The sequence below is a fragment of the Chionomys nivalis genome, chromosome 4, assembly GCF_950005125.1.
Source record: "Chionomys nivalis chromosome 4, mChiNiv1.1, whole genome shotgun sequence".
Lineage (NCBI taxonomy): Eukaryota > Metazoa > Chordata > Mammalia > Rodentia > Cricetidae > Chionomys > Chionomys nivalis.
In genome coordinates, this window is record NC_080089.1 from 57095289 (window position 1) to 57104631 (window position 9343).

The 9343-nt window shown below is 47.5% G+C and overlaps 1 pseudogene; it reads left to right on the forward strand.

Annotated features, from left to right (window-relative positions):
* The first annotated feature begins 545 nt into the window (after window positions 1-545).
* Window positions 546-8628, forward strand: LOC130873520 (ADP-ribosylation factor-like protein 6-interacting protein 1; annotated as a pseudogene).
* The last annotated feature ends 715 nt before the right edge of the window (window positions 8629-9343 follow it).

Genomic DNA, 9343 nt, shown 5'->3' on the forward strand with positions numbered 1-9343 from the left:
ATTGACCAGTTATATATGTTTCTCTGACCAAAGCTGTTAGCAGCAGCATTCTAGGGGCATAAACGTAGCTGTTTGGAAGGCAACGTTGGCAGACACATCATGTTCACTTAGCCAAACAATAGCTGTAACTTCTTCACTATGCCCTCCCCAGCCACTGACTTCTGATGGGGTTTACAGGACCACATGTGCCTCCCCCCCTCCCCCCCCCCCCCCCCCCCCGTGCTGGGCGCCTGGCAGACAAGTTACTCCTGCCCAGTGGCCTCACCTTGCCTGATTGGTTGGTACCGTCGCAGGCAGGGTCCACAGCGAGTAAGACTAACAATGACAATTCTCCCTTACCAGCCTGTGTAGCTCTTTCTGGCCCAACAAAGGCCAGTCAGTATGAAGGAAGCTTCCAGTGCACTTCCAGCTTGATTTCCATATTCCCTGGGGTAAAGGAGTAAGGCGCTTTAGAGACACACTCATCCACGACACGGCTTTTCCCTCTGGCACCTGGTTCCGAACCTGTACACGGCAGGGACTCAGTGAGTAACTCTGGATCCATAATGAACTCTCTACAACCAGGTGAGAAGAGAAAGAACCACCACAAAAGATGGGGGAAGCTTGGTTCTTTCTGAGCAAATCTGGGGCCATGTGCTCGTGTGCCTGAGGACAGCATGGTTAATGGCCACTCTAGACACCAACAAAGATTCCGCCGCACCTGCACCAGTTTTCTGCACCTCCGCCCCCGCCCCCCCCCCCCTCGGCAGTCCTTTCAAAACCCACATCTCTCAGTTCATTCAGGTTCTACCCCCTTCTTCTCAGCTAACCCCCATCCCCCAACCCGTCAGAACCCCAGCAACCCCTACATCCAATGAGGAAGCCTCTAGGGTCCGAGCTCCGCCCCCTTCACCTGCCTGTGCGGGGCTTCGCTCAGCAGAGTCTGCTACGCAAAGCCTTAAGCTCCGCTGAGTACCGTCCGGTTCCGCTCCGGGCAGGACTGAAGACGATGGCCTCCGGAGGGCCTGTGCAAATGTATACTTTGAAGTCTAGCGGGTACCCCAACCTCCGGTTTTAGGATCGCCCTCCTGGAGGTGACACTTGACTTCATGCGCGTTCTCTCCAGCTGCAGGAGCTGGAACTGGGAGCAGCTGCCGCAGGCATCCCTATCCAACTCCTGTTGACCGTCTTTCAGGGCATCAGACATCTGGTGAGGGTTTGGGACTGCTAGGATCAGCTTTGAGTCCACGTATTTTTTACTGTGGGACTAGACATAGAAGACTATTTAGGATATATAGAAATATACATACATAACACACACACAGTTCTCTCTCCTCTCCTCTCTCTCTCTCTCTCTCTCTCTCTCTCTCTCTCTCTCTCTCTCTCTCTCTCTCTCTCTCTCTCTCTCTCTCTCTCTCTCTCTCTCTCTCTCTCTCTCTCTCTCTCTCTCTCTCTCTCTCTCTTTGGGTTCTTTGGGTCGGAGTTTTATGTCCTATGCCCTTATCTGGTCTTCCTAAAGAACTCTGAAATAGTCCGCTGTTCCTTAGTACTATTTCCCGAGCATCGCTGCTCAACTCTGTTATTGTGGACATTGGCTCCACCCAGTGGCGAGAAATTGCATTTCATCAGATCATCGTTAAAGTGAAGGCTTTCGGCCTCTGGCTGCCTATGGCTCCCTGGATATCTAAGAAGACAGGAGCAACGTTTTTTCTCTGCCTCAGTCCATGTCATAGATATGGCTGAAGGTTGACTCACTCCATCCTTCCATCTGGATCTGAAGGGAGGCTGGGTACTGTGCCCTTGTGTTCAGTGTCTGCCTTTCAAAGTCCCCCTTCAGGGCACTGTCCTCGAGCCATGCAGATGCCTCTCCTGTCAACTCACACCAGTGCCGCCTGCTTGGCAGGTAGAGCCTCAGTCACAGAAAAAGCACCAGCAACTTCTCTTCCACTAGGAACCCAGAGCGTGTGGCTAGGACCCACTCTCCGGGAGGAAAGAAACAGCCATGCTGGTCCTGAGAACCATTTGTTTGGGGCTCTGTGCCCTTTGCAGCTTTAGCCACTGGTTGCAGTAAAGATGTACTCTGTCGGGGGATGGGGGCGGGGGGCTTATTAGTTAAGAGTGCTCATTGCTCTTCAGAGGACCTGCATTGGTTCCAGCACCCACCTGGGTGGCTCATGATTGTTTGCAATTCCAGCTCAAGGGGTCCAGTACCGCCCGGCCTCTGGGTCCCTGTTTTGACTTACCAAATCCTCTGCCACCAAGGTACCGCTGAGGCATAAGTGTGTATGTATGTAAGGGCATGGTGTGTATGGTGTGTGTGTGTGTGTGTGTGTAGTTTGTGTGATGTATGTGGTTTGTGTGCATGTGTGTGGTGTATGTATATGTGTGAGTCTGGTATGTGTGTGGGGTGTGTAAGGGCACAGTGTGTATATGTTGTATGTGTATGTATGCATGTGTTTAGTGTGTATGTAGTGCGTGTATGTGTGTGCAGTGTGTGTGTGTGCAGTGTGTGTGTGCAGTGTGTGTGTATATGTAGTGTATGTAGTGTGTGTAAGAGTACAGTATGTGTGTGTACATAGGGCTCCGGGTCTGCTCACTAAGGAGCTCAGTACTGGGCATCCTCAGAGGCCCACATGAGCATGATAGTTAGAAAAAATGCTTGGCCCTAAAATAAGAATTCTGCCCAAATGAAAACCAATAAATTCCTAATAAAATATCCAACTGTAACATTTTATCAACCTCATTAATTCTTAAATTTAGTATCCATAAAAGTTTCATTACATTTGAAAGGATGTGTGGGCTAGGCTTCTCTTTGTGAAGTCTCAATTACAAAGCAGCTGCTTCTAGCTGAATGGTTTCAAGAGAAAAATTATAATTATCCTTAGAAAAACAACAACTTTGGAGCAAAGTTTAGTATTTTATTTAGCACATGCCTTGATGGGGAGAGAAGTGGTCTAGAGTTCAAAAGCCCAGGCTTTCAGGGATGCTGAGCTATCAGTATCTGTGAAGGAGACAGGTGGGCCATCAGGGACTGGGTACAGAGATGGTGTCCTCCCTGCATCCTGGCAGCAGTGTGCTGCTGTGACCGTTCACCTTGCTGGGGAGCAAGGAGGTGCTGAGCAGGGCCAGTGACTGAAGATCAGTGCTTAGACTGCAGGTCAGCCCACGGGAAATTCAGGTGGGTATGTTCTCAAAGGCTGCTGCAGTGGGTGGGGCTGGGGCTTGGCCTTTGAAGTGTCACTTGCTGGGAACATGCTCTGGGTGAAAATTTCACTGGGTGAAAACTTTGCTGGTACTGGGAGGCAATGGTCACATCCCGGCTCTTGCTCTATGTGTGTGTATGTGTGTGTGAGTGTGTGAAGCTGGCCACCCTTTGCCTGCAGATGTCTTAGGGACACATCAAAGGGTTATTAATCCTTACTCTGTGGATGTTTTCACTAAGGGCCTACATTCTGTTCTTTATCTTTAGGTTGCCATGTTGTGCCCATAACACACTTGTTCTCAACTCCAGCAGAAGTTGCTCCCTCAAAGAGTCTCGCAATGACTTTGTAAGAAATCAACATCTCCTGCCTTCCCTATCTTCTTTGGATCGGTGATTCAGATATTTGAGCTCACATTTCCTAAACCGCCATTGCTAAGACTCCAAATAAAGTCCATTGACTTTTTCAGTCTCTGTGTTTGACTCAGTTGGTAGTTTCTAGGTCATATCTCCCCCTGCCTTAACCTCCAAGTCCTCACTCATCCCAAAGTTTCTGTCAACTGTATTTTATATCTTCTTTCCTTTTGCTTTTTCTGGACAGAGGAATAGATCAGGATCCATTAAAAAATAGGTTCAAGGGCTGGAGATGTAGCTGAGTGTAGGGAGCTTGCTCAGCCTGGACACGACCTCACATAAAAAGGAAAAGGGCAGGTGTGATAGCAGCTATAGCCCAAGTGTGGGAGTGAAGACCCCCAGGGACTTGCTGGCAAGTCTAGCCAAAACTGAGTTGCAGGTTCATTGAGAGACCCTGTCTCAAAACAAACAACAAAACCAAACCTGGAGATGCATTTGAAGAATACATCAGGTTGTCAGCCTCTGGTCGTCAGTCTCTGGTCTCCATATATATGTGCCTGAATGGGCAAACACACCTGCATGCATGTGTACACACAGACAGCGCGCGCACGCACACACGCGCGCACACACACACGCACACACACACACACACACACTGAGTGGCAATAACAATATAAAGGGTTTAGCAGTCACACACACTGTGACTTAGGATTAGTAAAGCCATGCTCTTTTCCAGGGCTTGTTTCTTGTCGTACATTTCTGGGTTCACTTCTTCAATAACTTGTTCTGCTAAAGGAGGGTTGCCAGGTGGGGTGCATGTGAGGGGAGCTGATGTGTGACTTAGTGGAACGCCTGGAGCTGGTCCCATGGAAGCAAACGGGGAAAGAGGCACCCTAAGATTTATTTTATCTTTAATTATGATTATGTGTGTGGGTGGGTTATGGGCACGTGAGTGTGGGTGTCCAGAAGAGGGTGTTGGTCCCCTGGAGCAGGAGTTACAGGCAGTTATCAGTGCTCGGAACAGACTCTGGCTCTCTGTAAAAGCAGGATGTTCTCTAAACCACTGAACCACCTCTCTAGCCCTGAGGTACTTGACTTTCATTTACAGAGGGTCTAAACATCAAACTTAGCCACAATGGGTGATCTTTAGATTAGTGAGGTTACATGTGCTATCTTGAGAATATGCGACCTTTCCAAACACTTCATTGTCCCCAGAAATCCTTGCCACAACCTCAACAGACAGGTGTGATTATATCCATTTTGGAGATGAAAACATAATTCTCACATGGCTGCTGTGGGATAATACTCTTGTATGCTGTAAAGATTTGTCACTTGTATTGGTTTAATAAAACACTGATTGGCCAGTGTCCAGGCAGGAAGTATAGGCAGGGGAACCAGACTAGGAGAATTCTGGGAAGAGGAAAGGCAGGGAGTCAGTCACCAGTCAGAAGTAGAGGAAACAAGATAAGAATGCCTCATTGAGAAAAGGTACCAAGCCATGTGGCTAAACATAGATAAGAATTATGGGTTAATTTATTGTAAGAGCTAGTTAATAATAAGCCTGAGCTAAGAGACCACACAGTTTATAATTAATATAAGCCTCTGTGTGTTTCTTTGGGACTGAATGGCTGCAGGACCAGGTAGGACAGAAACTTCTGTCTACACATGGCTCAAGTGACTTTCCTGAATCCACACAATTACTCAGTGGTTGAACTAAGATTTGAACCCAAGTCCATCTGGCCCCAAACCCCTTGTTTGTTTCATAAAACAAAATCGTGCAATTATGTCTCCAGTTGGCTCAGCACCTCTATGTGCTGAAGGGATGCTCTCTTCTCTTTTCTTTTCTTTTTTTTTTTCGAGACAGAGTTTCTCTGTAGTTTTGGTGCCCGTCCCGGAACTAGCTCTTGTAGACCAGGCTGGCCTCGAACTCCCAGAGATCCACCTGCTTCTGCCTCCCGAGTGCTGGGATAAAGGCATGCTCCACCACCGCTCAGCTTCTCTTATAGGGCTCTTGAGGCCAAATCAACCCCAAGGTGCTACCTGGCCTGGGCTTGCAGGCCTTGCCTGTTAGGTGCCAGAACCCTATCCACTGTGATTGGGCAAGGGCTGTGCATGTGACTCAAACTGGTCAATCAGTTTCTCAGTGAGATCATGGGCACCGGAGAGGGTGGTCCTTCTATGTCTTTGTTAGAGGAGTTTCCAGGACCTTGGGGTTGGGAGAGATCCCTGTGTTTCTTTCTGGCTATGTGTGGTTTACTACAGGAGAAGGTGGGCAACAAGGAAGAAAGAATAGGAGGCAGCAATACAAGCTGAACATTCAAGCCAGCAGCTTCCTTTGGTGTGCTAACTTCTGCCCTTGAACTTTTCAAATTTATTTCCATGACTCTTTATTTATGTATTCATTTTTGTTTTATCTAGTTTCAGCTGGATTTCTGCCATTGGCTCCACAAAGAATCCCAACATGATTATATAAAGTGTTATAAACATAGGAGCTCGTCCCTGGTGGAAAGGGAAAGGTAGCTGGAATCATGAAAGAAACCTAGGTGGAGCTGAGGACACAGATAAGAGATTTATCAGAAAGTCAGGGGTGCACCTGGATCTCTGGAGCCATGGCACAAGAACGAGGGTCCTGATAGTGACCAGTGGAGCTTTGTATGGGTCCCCTCTCCATTCTTCCATCTCTGGCTTCATTTTCACCATGGACTTCCCTCTTCCCCGCACCCGCACCAAGTAAGAACTTAAGAAATTTCTGGAAGGGGCACGGGGAATAGAACTCGGGAGAGTGCTTGCCTGCCATGCACACAGCCTTGGCTTCCATCCCCAGCACTCAGTAAACCAGTGTGCCTGAATCTTGATTGTTGGGTGGTGAAAACGAGAGGGTCAGGAGCTGGTCATCCTCTGCTACACAAGTTCAAGGCTAACCTTGGGCTCGGGAGCCTGCCTCAAAAACAATCCCAGAAAGTTCTGGAAGGGCCCATGACTGACCCAACCATGCCTATTCACTGGCAATTAGAATTGCCCCCTCCAGGGAGGGAGGTAACTTGGGGCTCACTTTTGTGGTTTTGGAGTCTTTGCCATCGAAGTGGTGCTTCACAAGAGAGAATGGTTGTCAGAATGCCACTCTGAATGACATAGCATAAGCTCAAGCATATATTCTTTGCTTCCATTCTTTCCCAGTGGGGCCTAACTTACCGAGGCCAGGTAGCCCAGCTGGCATACTAGCACCAAAACACTACTCTTGCTAGGCTTGGTGTAGCTGGGTGATGTCACCTGGTTAAATTGTGACCAGTGAGATAGGTGGCCTGTGTGGAGCTTCAGGGTAGGCTGCTAAAGTGAGCTAGCTGTGTGGGCACGGTCCCCCTTGCCTTCTTTGTCTTCCTCCTTTCCTATTCTTCCTCTCTGTCCCCTTCCCTATCCTGTCCTCTCTCTCTTTTCTTCCCTTCTCCCCCACCTGTCTTTCTTTCAACAGGTCTCATTTTGTAGCCCAGGCTGGCTTCTTTACCATTTCCTCTGGTCAATAACGTGGTGAGGATTCTGGCAGCATTGTGGACTGTGAAATGGCCGTGGGGGTGCAGACAAGTGCTCACATGGACAAGCAGGATGGAGCCTAGGGTTTGGGGAGGACCCCTCACCAGCTCTAGGTAGTCTATCTTTGGACTTCTTTTATGTAAGAGAATATATTCCTATCTTCTTAAAGCCTGTAATTTGCATCGTTTTTATCTATCCAAATCTTATCCAGCCAATAAAACTGCTTTCTTAATGATCCTATTGGTGTGTGTGTGTGTTAATTTTTCCATAAATATGAAGAAACATTTGCCGAAGACCCCATAAGTGGCAGGTGGTGGTTCTGTTATCTCATGAATGTTTTGCCCTTTCTTACTGCACACTGGTGTCTCGCTGTCTGAACAGTAGGTTAAAAGCCTGCAAGGCGAAAGAGCCATTGAGGCCTGATCTCAGCCTAGACAATGGGTTTCTGAGGGAGAGACTGGCTTTGATGTAGAAAATCCTGGTGTTTGAGTATTCTGTCTTGGAACATGCTACATATGTCTGTGAGTTTCCTATTAGTTGAGTGTCCTCCTCAGGTGTCCTCCTCAAATAAATGAGAGCTCAACGTCTCCTTGTGCCTCCTGAGCTGATTGTAGTGTCCTGGATATCCCCCGGGAGGGAAGAGACTCCTGTAAAATTCATGGATGACTGGTGTCACATGAGTTTCAAGACTGCCACCTTCATTCCTACCAGGCTCCGGATGAGATTCAAATATCAGAAATTAAGCAACCTGGACCTCTAAGCAAGATGTGCCATACAACAGTGAAGTTTCAAAGAAGACCTGGCCTAGAGATTGCTTAGTTCACATGGGCATTAAGGCGCTGGTGTCTTTCTTTATATCTATCTATCTAGAAATTGGTTCTTTGGAGCTATAGAATGGCTATTAAGGCTCTGGGGTTGGTGCTCAGGTTGCTAGCATCTGTGAAGGGTGACTTCTAACTCCTTGAGGCTGCTCCTGGGTGCAGGGAACGATAGCAGCAGCAACCTGCTGGCTGCAGACCCTGCAGGTCTGGACGAGCAGCCGATGGAAGAGGGGATGCTAATGGTCAGTGCAGTTCTGCCTTAGAAAGAGCCCGGTTTCCAGGCCATCGTGGGTGTGGTTCCTGTTGTTCCTCACTACTAACTGCGACCATCTGTGCTAGTAGGTGATTTCTGTTTTGTTGTACCTTTGTGTCTGGCTGGCGATCTTGTTCCCATCCTGGCGCCTAGAATTTTTAGCTCCAGTAAATGGACCACTAAAGGACCACAAAGTTTTCATGACATTTGCATCAATCTTGTAAAAATCAAAGCAGGGCTTTGGGCTGGTGGAAACACCTCTTTCTGCTGAAGGAAGAAGGGCCTGAAATGCACTTGATAATCAAGGCCCTTTCTCTTGTGCAGTTGCTTGGCTGGGACAGCAAGTCCACAAGATGATTCTCTTTCACCTGATTGTAGCTTTCGTGCCAATGCTTTGTGGACTAAACCAATGTAGGATCATTTCAAAGTATATTGGAACGACCAAACATTAGATAAACATTCCTCTCAAGCAAAAAGCAAAGAGGAATGAATAATGCATTCACTTCCTTCTGTCTGGAGTGCACATTGGCCCTGGGAACAGTCTGTACTCTGCTAGCTGGACACCAGAACATTGCAGAAATAGTCCTTTGCTCCTCCTCTTTGCTGGTGTTACTGGAGAGTGATACTTGCCAAGTCAGGCTTTGGATGTAGCGTCTTAGTGTCTGTCACGTGTAGGTGGGGGCATGATCAGCTGTTGCCCTTAAATGAGTCACTCCGTGGCGATTATGAATGTTTTTAATTCTCAGCCGCCCAAGGTTGATTGTATTTTTACTTCCTGCAGCTTCCTTTAAAAGGAAAGTTCACACTAAACTGATGAACTTCGCTCTTTTGTGCAGCGAACAGTGACTTTGGACAATTGTTGACACTTTGACTAGAATCAAGGTAATGGTCTGTAGCTACTGGAAGCTGCTTCTACTTTCTGCTTCCACAGCCTGACTGAAAAACTGGCTTCATGTATACAGAAACCAAGGTTACCACTTTTTTAAAAAAAATTTTAATTTTAATTTTTTTGAGGCAGATCTTACTATGTAGCCCTAGCTACCACAGAACTCCACTGTGTAGACCAGACTAGTCTCAAACTCAGAGATCTGAAATACAATTCCTGAATGCAGTCTTCTGGAAATTTGCTGTTCAAGAGTCTTTAAGGACTTGCTAACTTGAAGAGGTGCAAGGAGAGCTAGAACTTGGTCTAAGTTGGACAGGTTCTTC